This window comes from Theropithecus gelada, chromosome 5 (genome assembly GCF_003255815.1).
Source record: "Theropithecus gelada isolate Dixy chromosome 5, Tgel_1.0, whole genome shotgun sequence".
NCBI lineage: Eukaryota > Metazoa > Chordata > Mammalia > Primates > Cercopithecidae > Theropithecus > Theropithecus gelada.
The window spans coordinates 96,168,683-96,182,636 of record NC_037672.1 but is presented as its reverse complement, the minus strand read 5'-3'; the positions used below and the strand labels follow the sequence as shown (position 1 = coordinate 96,182,636).

General features: G+C 42.9%; 1 pseudogene; it reads right to left on the bottom strand.

Annotated features, from left to right (window-relative positions):
* Nucleotides 1–8,388: 8,388 nt before the first annotated feature.
* LOC112625258 lies at nucleotides 8,389–8,884 on the bottom strand (annotated as a pseudogene).
* Nucleotides 8,885–13,954: the final 5,070 nt, after the last annotated feature.

The window sequence follows — 13,954 nt, the reverse complement described above, 5'->3', positions numbered from 1 at the left end:
CTGGGTCTTCTCAGCCCCAGCCAGTAACTTTCCAGTATCTTCTAATTTGAAATTCAGTTATATTCCCCCTTCCTCAGTGTTTTCTACCTCCCCCTCTTTCTGGTGCCTATCCTAAACTCCTGGAGGCTTATGGAAAATCCCAGTGAAGCCACCACAGGAGGAAAATGGGTCCACTCTGGTCTCCTATCACAGCCCGCACCCCACTCAGGTCACCTGGGCCAGCCTTGTTCTTGGTACGCACAGCCCATGGTGCTTGCTCCTAAAGATAGTGAGAGCCCATCGTCAATTGAGTGTCAATTCTGCTCCCACTTAGCACCATGGAGCTGAGGATGCCAAGACTGCAGCTGCAACTTTCTCCCATCACTGACATGGGTCTCGTAACCCAGGTCTTTTGCTGCTCGGACCTTCACTCTGACCCGGGCAATCCTGGAGCAGAACTGCTCCTCTCTTTCTCTCTCAGTTACCTGCAAAATGTTCTGGGGCACTTGGAAGCCATTGGAAACATGGGGGCAGCTATTGGCCCTCTGGTGATTAGATCTTCCATGCCATTTTCCTGTTGGCCTTCCCCAAACAGACATCAAATCTCCAGATGAAGAACAGGACACGAGTTCTCTCTGCCTTGGATCTCTTCATGTTTCATGGGGCATCTGGTCGCTCTTCCCCAAGGATGTATTTCAGGGTATAGAAGCATAGTACAGGGACTTCATGCTATACTTTATAATTTTCCTTGACTGCAAAGTCTTTTCCCTGTCTCTGGTTCAAAGCTCTTTATCGGTCATGATGGCAGAGTGGATGAGGTACCTGCTGTGTATATTCACATACCCCTTGTAATCTCTCCAGTTTTATGCCGGAGCCCTTAGTGTTTTCCCTACACAACTAAGGTTGTTTTTTCCTTTGCATCTCTATTCTGTTTCTATCCAGTCTCCATTGGAGCAAACGTAAGCACCATGTCTCTGGGCCCGACCAGAGTGGTCAAGGGGATGAACATCGGCTACCACATTATGATCTGCTGCCTACACTTTACTCACTAGATTTTGTGCTCTTTTCACCTTTTTTTTTTTTTTTTTTTTTGGTAAAGGTAATATGTTTTCAGCTGGTTATTGCTTATTCATGAACATAGATCCTTTGTGGTTTGCAATACAGTCATTAAGATCATTGTACTGTTCAGCTCCCTTGCAGTCACAGGAATGAATTTCATGCTGAAATAGGACCATGAGCCCAAGTGTTGGTTGAGGCCCACTGGGCTGGGCCTTTTGGCTTGCCACTTAAAGAAGGCTTGCTATGGCAAGGGTTTTAAGCTACCTGTCTCGTCTCCCCACAATCCTTCCCTGCTTCCTTGTCCTAGTCACTTTGCAATTGCTCCCTCCCGAGCTTGGCTACTTTCCCTAAGGCTTTTTCAAAGGGCCTCTTATGTGCACATCCTCCTAGCTTTTCACGCTGAGGATTACTTCAAAGGCTCAGCAGCCATGGGAAGGGAAGAATGACAATAAAATAAATCCCAACTGCAGAAAGGTTTGCTTTGGCCACTGCTTGATTGTTCTGTAGGTGGGAGGTGCCTGCTCCGACCTCTGCAGCTCACTGGTCCTCACAGCTCATTACAGATGTTTTCCTTTGGTCTGGTTTCTTACTGTCCCTTCTGAGGCTCTGAGCCCCTACTTCTAGAAGGCTTATGTAAATTTCCCCAGGCCTCAGCTGCTCCTTCTTCCACTGATCCCTTTATCTGTTGCCAAGAGTGATTCTCCTAATCTTGCTCTGAGCCTCCATGTCTCCACTCAGGAGGGGAGAGGCTCAAACACTCAGAAGGTGGGGCACTCCGCTATTTGGCGCTGCAATTTATTTCAAGGCCACTGGGCAGGGCTAGAGTGAATGACTGAAATACTAGCCTATCAGAAAACTGGCCTATCAGAGAGCCTGCCCATCCAGAGTGCTCAGAAAACACTTGTGGGCCTCGATCTAAATCCTGAAAGCCTACCTCCAGTATTGTTGCTTTGTGCAGGGGTTGCCAATTAAAAATAAAAAGTAAAACATTGTGTGAACGAAACCAATCACCGGCTGAAGTCACCTGACTGATCCGCAGTTTAGGACCCTGGCAGACTTGCCTGAACTAGGAATTCTTGACCCTATTTAAATAATGAGGGCCTTCTCTTGCAGTGTTTGTTTGCTTTTGAAAAAGCCTGAGCCGTAAAGTCCAGGAATCAGGCCCCACAGCTGCCAGGATAAATGTCTGCTTAGACATCCACGGGGATGTCTGTCCTTCAGCTGAACATGGAGGTCTGACTAAGTGAAATATTAAATCCTTCTCTTGATGAAAGGAGGCCCAGAAAGCCTCCTTCTTTCCTTGCAGACGAGGCAGGACCCTACTGACTGGATGGCTCTTTTGCTGCTACTACTATCAAGTGAAAAGGCAGGACACCCATTGGTCTTTTCGGTTCTTTCCAGAGGTTCCATATTCTAAAAGGATCCCTTGGCTTGCCTCCCATGGCTGCTGCCTTTCCCTTCCCCACTGACTCACCCACACCATGAAATGTCAGTACAGCTGGACAAACACAGAGTGCCCAAGTTAAAGCAACAAAGACCTTTCCTGGGGCCTCAAGCATGTTGATGATGAGAGATTGTTTCCTAAAAGAAAACAGTCCCACAGAGCCTATGCCACCTGCTATCAGACACTTCCTGCCTGTGTGATATAATTCGAGGGTTGGGCTGGGCACGGTGACTCACGCCTATAATCCCAACACTTTGGGAGGCTGAGGCAGGAGAATCATTTCAGTCCAGGAGACCAGCCTAGGTAACAAAGCGAGGCCCTGTCTCTACCAAAGAATAAAAAATAAAAAATTAGCCAGTCACAGTGGCAGGTGGCAGGAGGTTGAGGAGAGAGGATTGTGGGAGCCCGGGAGTTTGAGGTAGCTGTGAGCCATAATGGTGCCACTGCACTCCAGCCTGGGTGACAGAACAATACCCTGTCTTGCAAAAGAAGCAGAATTTTAAAAACTGAGAGCAGTCTTTTATGATGCATTCTCTAAATTGCTCTGAATTGTTTAGGAGGTAAATTGTTTTAGTTTTGTGTTTTGTTTGCACTAAGCTAAGTACTAGGACAATAAGTGACCCGTGTGAAGTTCCGACCATGCAAAATTAGATCAAGACATGGACTCATCTGGCAATTTCCAGGAGTCCTGATCGTGTGTGTGCAGGCGTGCATGCAAGTGCACTAAGAACCCATTGGAAATATGAGAGGTGAAAATTACACTCACCAAATTCGTCTCAGGGAAAGTACTGCCTGTGGTTCAAAGGAATAAAGCTTTTATATAGCCACTTGGATTGAGAATTAGAATCTCTAAGAGGCACCCTTGAATAAAAATAGTTGGTCAACTAACTACGGTCTAAGGAAGATGAGTGCAATTAACACTAAGCTTCTGTTTCCCTTAGTGAGGCACGGCTAAGGCAGGATTGCTGGGTCAACAGAGGAGATGCTGAGTCCTGGCATCCATGTCCTGCTCCACCCATCTGCCAGAGCATCTGTCATCTCTTGCAAACATTAAGCTGAAAATCCTAGAATATTTTTAAAATATTAATTTGAAACAGTGTCAAAATGTTAGCTTGCCAAGGAGCTCGCACATGTTGGCTGAGACCCTGGACTTCAGGAGTCTGACATCTTGGAGATTTGACTAGTTCATATCATGGAGGCAGCACTGCTCATCTGAAGAGTTTTTAAAACTAGGTGATTTGAGTGTGTCCTGGTTCCAGAGCGCCCTCTTGGGGAGTGGATAGTAGATTGGGAGATCTCAGAGAATATATACTTTAGGGATAAAAGAGGAAACAGGACATATGTGCAGTTACTCAGTCAATTTTTACAGGTCATTGCATCTAATGGTAGTAAAACCCTAGTTCTACTACCACTGGCGTAAAAGTAGGTAGCTGGGCAGACATGAGCAGGGTAGGAGAGGTCGCCACAAGGAATGTCAGGTGACCATCAGGTGATGCTCAAGTGGTTGTTAACTGTCACTCTAAAATAATAATTGGACACAGCTGGCACCAGAGAAAGGCAGGCTCCCAATAGATAGAAAACATCTGAAGTGGGCGATCAGTGGCTTCCTGATAATATCTTAGGAACTGGGTAAGTGGACTCAAGCATGTGCCCTAAAAGGCAAAGTGGTGGTGCTTAACTGGTATATGACCTTCTTCTAAGAACATTCGGCTGGTGTATTAGTCCATTGTCATGCTGCTATGAAGAAATACCCAAGACTGGGTAATTTATAAACAAAAGAGATTTAATTGACTCACAGTTCCACATTCCTGGGGAGGCCTCAGGAAACTTACAATCATGCTAGAAGGGAAAGGAAACACATCCTTCTTCACAGGGTAGCAGGAGAGAGAAGTGCTGGCAGGGGAAAGCCAGATGCTGATAAAATCATTGGATCTCATGAGAACTCACTATCATGAGAACAGGATGGGGGTAACCACCTCCATGATTCAAGTACCTCCCACTGGGCCCCTCCCATGACACATGGGGATTATGGGAACTACAATTCAAGATGAGATTTGGGTGGGGACACAGCCAAGCCATATGAACTGGTAAGGAAAAAACACCTCAAATGAACATGCACAAAACTTCAGTAAGCACACTGCACATGTAGCCCCTGCTAAGTCTTGGCAGGCCACCACATGCAGACAGCCTGCCCCAAGGAAAAAATCAAGGGAGGAGAGACACAAACCCTGGAACCATGCCAATGTATAAAACCCCAAGTGAAGGGCTGAAAGCGGACTTGGATCTTTCAAGTTGCCTGCTTGGCCCTCTTCCAAGTATACTTTACTTTCTTTGGTTCCTGCTCTAAAACTTGCCTTGGTCTCTCACTCCACCTTATACCCCTCCAGTGAATTCTTTCCTCTGAAGAGGCAAGAATCGAGTTGCTGCAAACCCATACGGATTCACTGCTGCTAACACTGGCACCATCTCGTTCTCACCAAGACCCACCTGAGATGAGTTGACTCCACATAAAGAGTCTCTGGGCCCCACACCTGAAGCTCCCATCAGTAGGAATTAGAAAGGCAGGTGACTGTACTATAGGTGAATGCACAAGGTGGAGGAGAAAGGGCCTGGGGAATGAAACGATTTTTCAGAGATTCTGGAGAGGCATCTGGACCATGGGTAAGGCCATCGCAGAGAGGCTGAATATGATGGACCTCCTCTGTACCCACAAGCTATGGTCTGAACATTTGTGTCCTCTCACCCACAATCTACTATTGAAACCTAATCACCAAAGCAATAGTATCAAGAGGTGAGGGCTTTAGGAGGTGATTAGGTCATGAGGGCAGAACCACATGAATGGGATTAATGCTCTTATAAGAGAAGCTAGAGGGAACTTAGTCTGCCCCTTCTGCCATGTGAAGACGCAGCTGGAACGCATCATCTATAAGGAAGGGGCCCTCACAGGACACCGAATCTGCTGGAGCCTTGGTGTCAGAATTTCCAGCCTTCAGAACTGTGAGCAATAAGTTTCTACTGTTTATAAATGACTAGTCTAAGGTATTTTTGTTAGAGGAGCCCTAATGGAAGAAGATAGAGCTATTTGGTTGAAGTCTCTTGACCTAGAATGTAGCCATAAAAGAGCCGCAAAAACCTCTTTAGGTCAAATCCATGAATTCTACCCCACGTGGTTTGCCATCCCAAGCACCTAGCTCTACCCTGTAAGTCATTATTTATGTGCCCATCTTCTCTATTAGCACGGGTTCTCATTTTGTTTACCCTGTCTTTCAGGAAAGGATAAGCTTCTTCCTTAAGTCTCGGGCTCAGAGTAGAGCTCCATGCACAGTGAGGGCTCGGGGAATGCTAGAAGCCTATTATTCACAACAAACATGGTCTTGTAACTTCTCTACAGCTTATCCCACATCCCTTCCACAGTGGAAGACCCTTTTGGGCTTTACTCGAAGTTTTCACTAAAATGAAAAGCAAATGTGGTTTATTACAGTTGGTCTTTGTTTAGGCAAAATGAAGTACATTTTATCATAATTAAAATGGAAAATTTGAAGTCACCCTTAGACACTTTTAAAATAAGGGACTGTGCGTGTGTGTGTGTGTGTGTGCTTGGTCCTCACTTAATGTCTCTAGTTGCTCATATGTTCTTGAACTCCAAAGAAATATAAGGGCAATTATTTGATTTGGTCTGCATACGGAGTTGGGATTGTTCAATCTGGAAACATGAAGTCTAAGGGGCAATAGCCTGAGGAAAGTCATTGTTAAATAATAACTTTAAAAAGAAACCCGCCGGGCGCGGTGGCTCACGCCTGTAATCCCAGCACTTTGGGATGCTGAGGTGGGCAAATCACGAGGTCAGGAAATCAAGACCATCCTGGCTAACATGGTGAAACCCCGCCTCTACTAAAAATACAAAAAATTAGCCGGGGGTGGTGGCGGGCGCCTGTAGTCCCAGCTACTCGGGAGGCTGAGGCAGAAGAATGGTGTGAACCCGGGAGGCGGAGCTTGCAGTGAGCTGAGATGGCACCACTGTACTCCAGCCGAGGCAACAGAGCGAGACTGTGTCTCAAAAAAAAAAAAAAATAAATAAATAAAAGAAAAGCAAAAACAGGCTGGGCACAGTGGCTCACACCTGTAATCCCAGCACTTTGGGAAGCCAAGGCGGGTAAATCATTTGAGGTCAGGAGTTTGAGACCAGCGTGGTCAACATGGCGAATCCTCATCTCTACTAAAAATCCAGAAAAAATTAGCCAGGCGTAGTGGTACAGACCTGTAATCCCAGCTACTAGGAAGGCTGAGGCACAAGAATTGTTTGAACCTGGAAGGTGGAGGTTGTAGTGAGCCAATATCGTGCTACTGCACTCCAGCCTGGGCAACAGAGATTTTTTTTTTTTTTTTTTTTAAAGAGAGAGAAAAAGAAAAACAGCTTAGATTGCTGCACGAGAGATTTTTATATTAAAGAAAATCATTTAATGTTGGAATAGGTTACATCAAGAAGACATAGAATTTTCTCTAAGGGTCACAAATAAATCTTGTAAGTTACTAGATAGTTTAGCACTGGTTCTAACTGAAGGAAAGAGGGACATCGTCCCCCACATTTTTAGCTGAAGAAAAGAATTCTGATCCTCTAGCTTTAATTTAGTTTTTGATCTTCTATGCATTCATAACAAAGGGAAAACTGATTCTACTAGAAAAATCCTGCTTAATAATACATTTTCATGAGAAAAGACAGTGTGGACTAGTATAAAAAAATTTTAGGCTGGGCGAGGTGGCTCACACATGTAATCCCAGCACTTTGGGAGGCTGAGGCAGGCAGATCACCTGAGGTCGGAAGTTTCAGAAGAGCCTGGGCAACATGATGAAACCTCATCTCTACTAAAAATACAAAAGAATTAGCGGGGTGTGATGGCACAGGTCTGTAATCCCAGCTACTCAGGAGGCTGAGGCACAAGAATCATTTGAACTCGGGAGGTGGAGGTTGCAGTGAGCAGAGATCGCACCACTGCACTCTAGCCTGGATGACAGCGAGACTCCATCAAATAAATAAATGAATAAATGAATAAATAAATGCATGTGTAATTTATGTATTACATTGAGATCAAATTTTTAAAAACTTGTGGAAAAGAATATACCTCAGCATCCTTTAAACACTTGAAAATAATCCACAATAATCTTTTAGGGTTTTTTTTTTTGTTTTTTTTTTTGAGACGGAGTCTCACTCTGTGGTCAGGCTGGAGTGCAGAGATGCAATCTCGGCTCACTGCAACCTCTTCCTCCCAGGTTCAAGCGATTCTCTTGCCTCAGCCTCCCGAGTAGCTGAGACTACAGGTGCCCGCCACCACACCAGGCTAATTTTTTGTGTTTTTAGCAGAGATGGGGTTTCACTGTGTTAGCCAGGATGGTCTCGATCTCCTGACCTCATGATCCGCCCACCTCAGCCTCTTAAAGTGCTGGGATTACAGGCACAAACCACCACGCCCAGTCACAAGTTTTACCATTTATTTCTAGTTCATAGTTTAAAAAGTTACAACTGCTGTTGATTAAACATATATACACATAAAAATACAAGATAAAACACTAGGGAAAATCTTTGCAACATATGTGAAAAATGCCTATTAAAATATATAAATGGTCTTTCAAATTTTTACTTTTTAATTTATTTTTTACTAGGCAAATAACTTTATTAACCTTTGTTTCAAACTATTTCCCAGCTTGTTGAGCTTAACTAGCTAAAAAGAATTATTATGTATAAGCGAAAACTGAAAAGAGATACAGTGTCCAAGGGTCTTGGGCTTAAAAATATTAGAGATCTAGATTTTATCAGATCCATGAACAAAAATTTCTTAAAAAGAAGTCATAATAGAAAATAGCAGCTTCCAGTAACTTCAAGTTTTATCTTCTTCAGAAGTCGACTCAGTTCAGCTTGCCTCATTCTTGGAAGCCTCATCAAAATTCTCCACAATTCTGGAACTCCATCATCATCATCCTCTCCAGTAGCAAGTGGTGCTTTTCCATCCACAAGATTGTTTGGGCAGAGCTTCAGCCGGTCTCCTTAAACTAGTCAGACTGTCTGCACCAAGCCGGCTTAAGAGGCTGGGTAGCATTTCTGTCACCTGCTTTGCCTCAGCATGGCCTGTAATGGTGAAAGTGTCTGCTGCCATGCCTGAAATTTAGGGTTGTTAAAGTGGATTACTGTTCCTTGCTTTGTAAGCACATTCACCTTTTCAATACCAGAGATACTGTTTACCTGTAACTTCTTTAAGAAGAATTGAAGTGTTTTGTTTTGTTTTGTTTTGTTTTGTTTTATCATCAGCTGTGGCTGTTCTGTGAACCACCTTCTTTCTGCTTTCTGTGAGCAGTTCCTTTCCCACCAGTGCACACTTGTGCCTGCAGTTTGAGGTTTTCCTGGTTCATGATCGTTTCTTTCATCTTGTTGGAGCAGATAAGGGGCTGCTAGGGGGACTAGGGTTGGTGCTCAGGTATCTGGGGTGGACCAGCTGAGATTAGGCACACACACTCGGGGATGCGAGATGGCAGCTAGAGGGAGGATCTTTCAGATTTATAAGGAAAGAAGGAACTTACCAACCAGAAAATGGACAAAAGGCATAAATGGACAGTTCTCAGAGAAAGAATGTCAAAGGATGAGTAAAAATATGAAAAAATGTTCAGCCTCACTATTTATAAAAATTTGTTCCTTTACAAAGGCATAATTGACAAATACAAATTATATATGGTGTGATATTTTGATATATGTATACATTGTGAAATGATTAAGTCAAGCTAATTAACATACCTATCACCTCTTATACCTTTTTTGTGGTGAGAACATTTAAGATCTACTCTCAGCAATTTTCAAGTATGTAATACATTATTATCATCATCATCATGCTGTACAATAGATCTCCAAAACTTATTCATCCTGTCTAACCAAAACTACGTACCCTTTAGCCAACATCCTTCTCACTCTTCTACCTGACCTCCTGCCCTTGGAAACTATTGTTCTACTCTCTGCTTTTATAAGTTTGTCTTTTGAATGAGATCATGTTCTTTGTGGAAACATGCATGGAGCTGGAGGCCATTAGCCTTAGCAAACTTACACAGGAACAGAAAACCAAATGCTGCGTGTTCTCCTCAGTAGGAGCTAAATGATGAGAACTCATAAACACAAAGAAGGAAACAACAGACACTGGGGCCTACTTGAGGGCGGAGGGTGGGAGGAGGGAGAGGAGCAGAAAAAATGACTATTGGATACGAGGCTTAGTAACTGGATGATGAAATAATCTGTACAACAAACTCCCATCACACAAGTTTACCTGTATAACAAACCTGCACATGTGGCCCCAACCTAAGATAAAATTTAAAAAAAAAAAAAAAGCACACTGCAATTCAAGACTCACTTCTCAAAAGAAAAAAAAAGCCACGTTCTAAGGGAAGCTCAGACTTTCGGACTCTGTTCCTGGTTGTAATCAAATTATCTTTGTCTATAAACAAAACACCTTCTCCAGGGGAAGCTATAGATAGATCATATCATCACTGGTATGTCTCCAACTTTAATGATCAGTTGTTCCCATTCCTTAAAAAGCTTGCTTTTTTTAAGGAGTGAGAATATGCAGTATTTGTCTTTCTGGTTTATTTCCCTTGTCACCTGTTTATCACAATCAGATTTCTGAATCAGATTCCATTGTATATATATCATATTTTCTTCAGTCATCTGTTGATGGACACTTAGGTTGTTTCCACTTCTTGGCTGTTGTGAATAGTGCTGCAATAAACATGGGAGTGCAGAGATCTCTTTGATACACTGATTTCATTTCATTTGGGTATATACACAGAAGCGAAATTGCTGGATCACATGGTAGTTCTATTTTTAATTTTTTTATTATACTTTAAGTTCTGGAATACATGTGCAGAACGTGCGGGTTTGTTACATAGTATACACGTGCCATGGTGGTTTGCAACACCCATTAACCCATCATCTACATTACGTATTTCTCCTAATGCTATCCCTCCCCTAAGCCCCCGCTCCCCGACTGGCCCTGTGTGTGATGTTCCCCTCCCTGTGTCCATGTGTTCTCATTTTTCAGCTCCCACTTATGAGTGAGAGCATGTGTATGGTTTTCTGTTCCTGTGTTAGTTTGCTGAGAATGATGGTTTCCAGCTTCATCCATGTGCCTGCAAAGGACATGAACTCATCCTTTTTTATGGTTGCGTAGTATTCCATGGTATATATGTGCCACATTTTCTTTATCTTTTTAATTTTTAAAGAACACTTCATACTGTTTTTCTATAATGGATGTACTAATTTGCATTTCTACCAGCAGTGTACAAGAGCTCCCTTTTCTCCACATCCTTTTTAACACTTGTTGTTAATAGCCATTCTAACAGATATGAGGCAATATCTTATTGTGCTTTCTGTTGCATTTCTCTGGTCCTTCTTTTTTTTTTTTTTTTTGAGACGGAGTCTGGCTCTGTCGCCCGGGCTGGAGTGCAGTGGCCGGATCTCAGCTCACTGCAAGCTCCGCCTCCCGGGTTTACGCCATTCTCCTGCCTCAGCCTCCCGAGTAGCTGGGACTACAGGCGCCCGCCACCTTGCCCGGCTAGTTTTTTGTATTTTTTAGTAGAGACAGGGTTTCACCGTGTTAGCCAGGATGGTCTCGATCTTCTGACCTCGTGATCCGCCCGTCTCGGTCTCCCAAAGTGCTAGGATTACAGGCTTGAGCCACCGCGCCCGGCCTCCCTGGTCCTTCTTAATGCTGAGCATTTTTTTCAAATACCTGCTGGCCATTTGTGTGTCTTCTTGTGAGAAATATCTATTGTCTTAGTCTATTCTCTGTTGCTACAACAGAATACCACAGACTGGGTAAATTATAAACAATATAAGTTTGCTTGGCTCATGGTTCTGCAGTCTAACAAATCTAAGAGCATGCTGCTGGCATTTGATGAGGGCTTTGTGCTGCAATATCCATGGTGAAACAGCAGAAGATAGAAGCAAGCACACAAGACTGAGAAAGCAAGAGGGACCAGGCTCACTTTTATAACAACCTGCTCTCTTGATAATTGACCTACTCACGTGACTACACTAATTCATTCATGAGGCTCTGTCATTATACCAGTCACCTTCATTGTGTCCCATCTCTCAACACTGTTGCATAGAGGATTAAGTTTTCAACATGTGAATTTTGGGGGACACATTAAAACAGAGCATTTATTCAGGTCCTTTGACCATTGTTTTGAGTTGTTTTCTTGCTCTTGAATTGTTTGAGTTCCTTATATATTTTTTATATTAACCCCTTATCAGATGTATTGTTTGCAAATATTTTCTTCAATTCTGTAGGATTTTTTTTCACTCTGTTGATCATTTCCTTAGCTATGCAGAAGTTGTTGTGTTTTTTCTTCATTTGATGCAATCCCATTTGTCCTTTTTTTGCTTGTGTTTTCTGTGCTTTTGGAGCCATATCTAAAAAATCTTTGCCCAGACCAATGTCAAGAAGCTTTGTGTCCATATTAGTTTCTAGTAGTTTTACAGTTTCAGCTCTTACATTTAAGTCTTTAATCTGTTTTGAGTTGATTTTTATATATGGTGTGAGATAAGGGTTCAGTTTTATTCTACTGCCTGTGGATACCTAGTTTTCACAACACCACTTACTGAAGAGATAGTCCTTTCCCCATTGTGTGTTCTTACTATCTTTGCCAAAGGTCAATTGACCGTAAATGTGTGGATTTATTTCTGGGTTCTCCATTCTATTCCATTGGTCTATGGGTCTGTTTTTATGCCAGTAGCATGCTGTTTTGATTCTTATCTCTTTGTAGTATATTTTGAAGTCAGGGAGTGAGATGTTTTCAGCTTTACTCTTTTTGCTCCAGATTGGTTTGGCTACTTGAGGTTTTTTTGTGGTTCCATAAGAATTTTAGGATTGTTTCTTCTACTTCTTGGAAAATGTCTTTGGAAACATGGAATCAACCCAAATGCCCATCAATGATAGACCAGATAAAGAAAATATGGTACATATACACCACCGAATACTATGCAGCCATAAAAAGGAATGAGATCGTGTCCTTTGCAGGAACATGGATGGAGCTGGAAGCCATTCTCTTCAGCAAACTAACACAGTAACAGAAAACCAAATACTACATGCTCTCACTTATAAGTGGGAGCTGAACAATGAGAACACGTGGACACATGGAGGGGAACAAAACACACTGGGACCTGTCAGGGAGCGGGGTACGGGTAGGCAGAGTATTAGGAAAAATAGCTAATGCATGCTTGGCTTAATACCTAGGTGATGGGTTAATAGGCAGCAAACCACCATGGCACACATTTACTTATGTAACAAACATGCACATCTTGCACATGCACCCCGTAACTTAAAAATAAAAGTGTAATTTTAAAAAATGTCTTTGGAATTTTGATAGGGATTACAATGAATCTATAGATTGCTTTGGGTGGTACGGTCAGTTAAACAATGTTCTTCTAATCTGTAAACACAGGATATAATTTCATTTATTTGCATCTTGAATTTCTTTAATCACTATTTTATAGTTTTCAGTGTACAACTCTTTTACTTTCTTGATAACACTTCTTCCTAAGTATTTTATTATTTTTGATGCTATTGTAAAAGGGATTGTTTTCTTATGGTTTGTTGTTACTGTACAGAAATGTCACTGATTTTTATGTGTTGATTTTTGTATCCTGCAACTATACCGACTTTATTAGCTCTGACAGTTCGTGTGTGTGTGGGGGGGGTGGGGGCAAGTCTTTAGATTTTCTTTCTTTCCCTCTTGCTCTTTCTCTCCTTTCCTTTCTCTTTCTCCCTTTCTTTCCTTCCTTCCTTCCTTCCTTCCTTCCTTCCTTCCTTCCTTCCTTCCCTCTTTATTTTATTTCCTCTTTCTGTCTGTCTCATTCTGTTACCCACCCAAGCTGGAGAGATGTGGAGTGATCATGGCTCACTGCAGCCTCAATCTCCTGGGCTCAAGCAATCCTCCCACCTCAGCCTCCTGAGTAGCTGGGACGACAGGCATGTGCCTCCAAGCCTGGCTAATTTTATTTATTTTTTAATAAAGACAGGTCTCACTATGTTGGCCAGACTGGTCTTGAACTCTTGGACTCAATTGATCCTTGTTCCTCAGCCTCCCAAAGTGCTGGGATCGCAGGCATGAGCCACCATGCCTGGCCAGGTTTTCTATACAAAACACCATGTCATCTGCAACCAGAGACAATTTTACTTTTTCCTTTCCAATCTTGATGCCTTTTATTTCTTTTTCTTGCCCAATTTCTCTGGCTAGGACTTCCGGTACTATATTGAAGAGAAGCGGAGAGAGTGGGCCTCCTTGTCTTATTCCTGATTTCAGAGGAAAAGCTTTCAGATTTTTATCATTGACTGCGATGTTAGCTGTAAGCTTGTCATACATGGCCTTATCTTGTGTTCACTGGGTCCTCTGGAGCCTGGGGCAGTGGGGACTGGTCTCAAGCCTGGGTCCACAGGG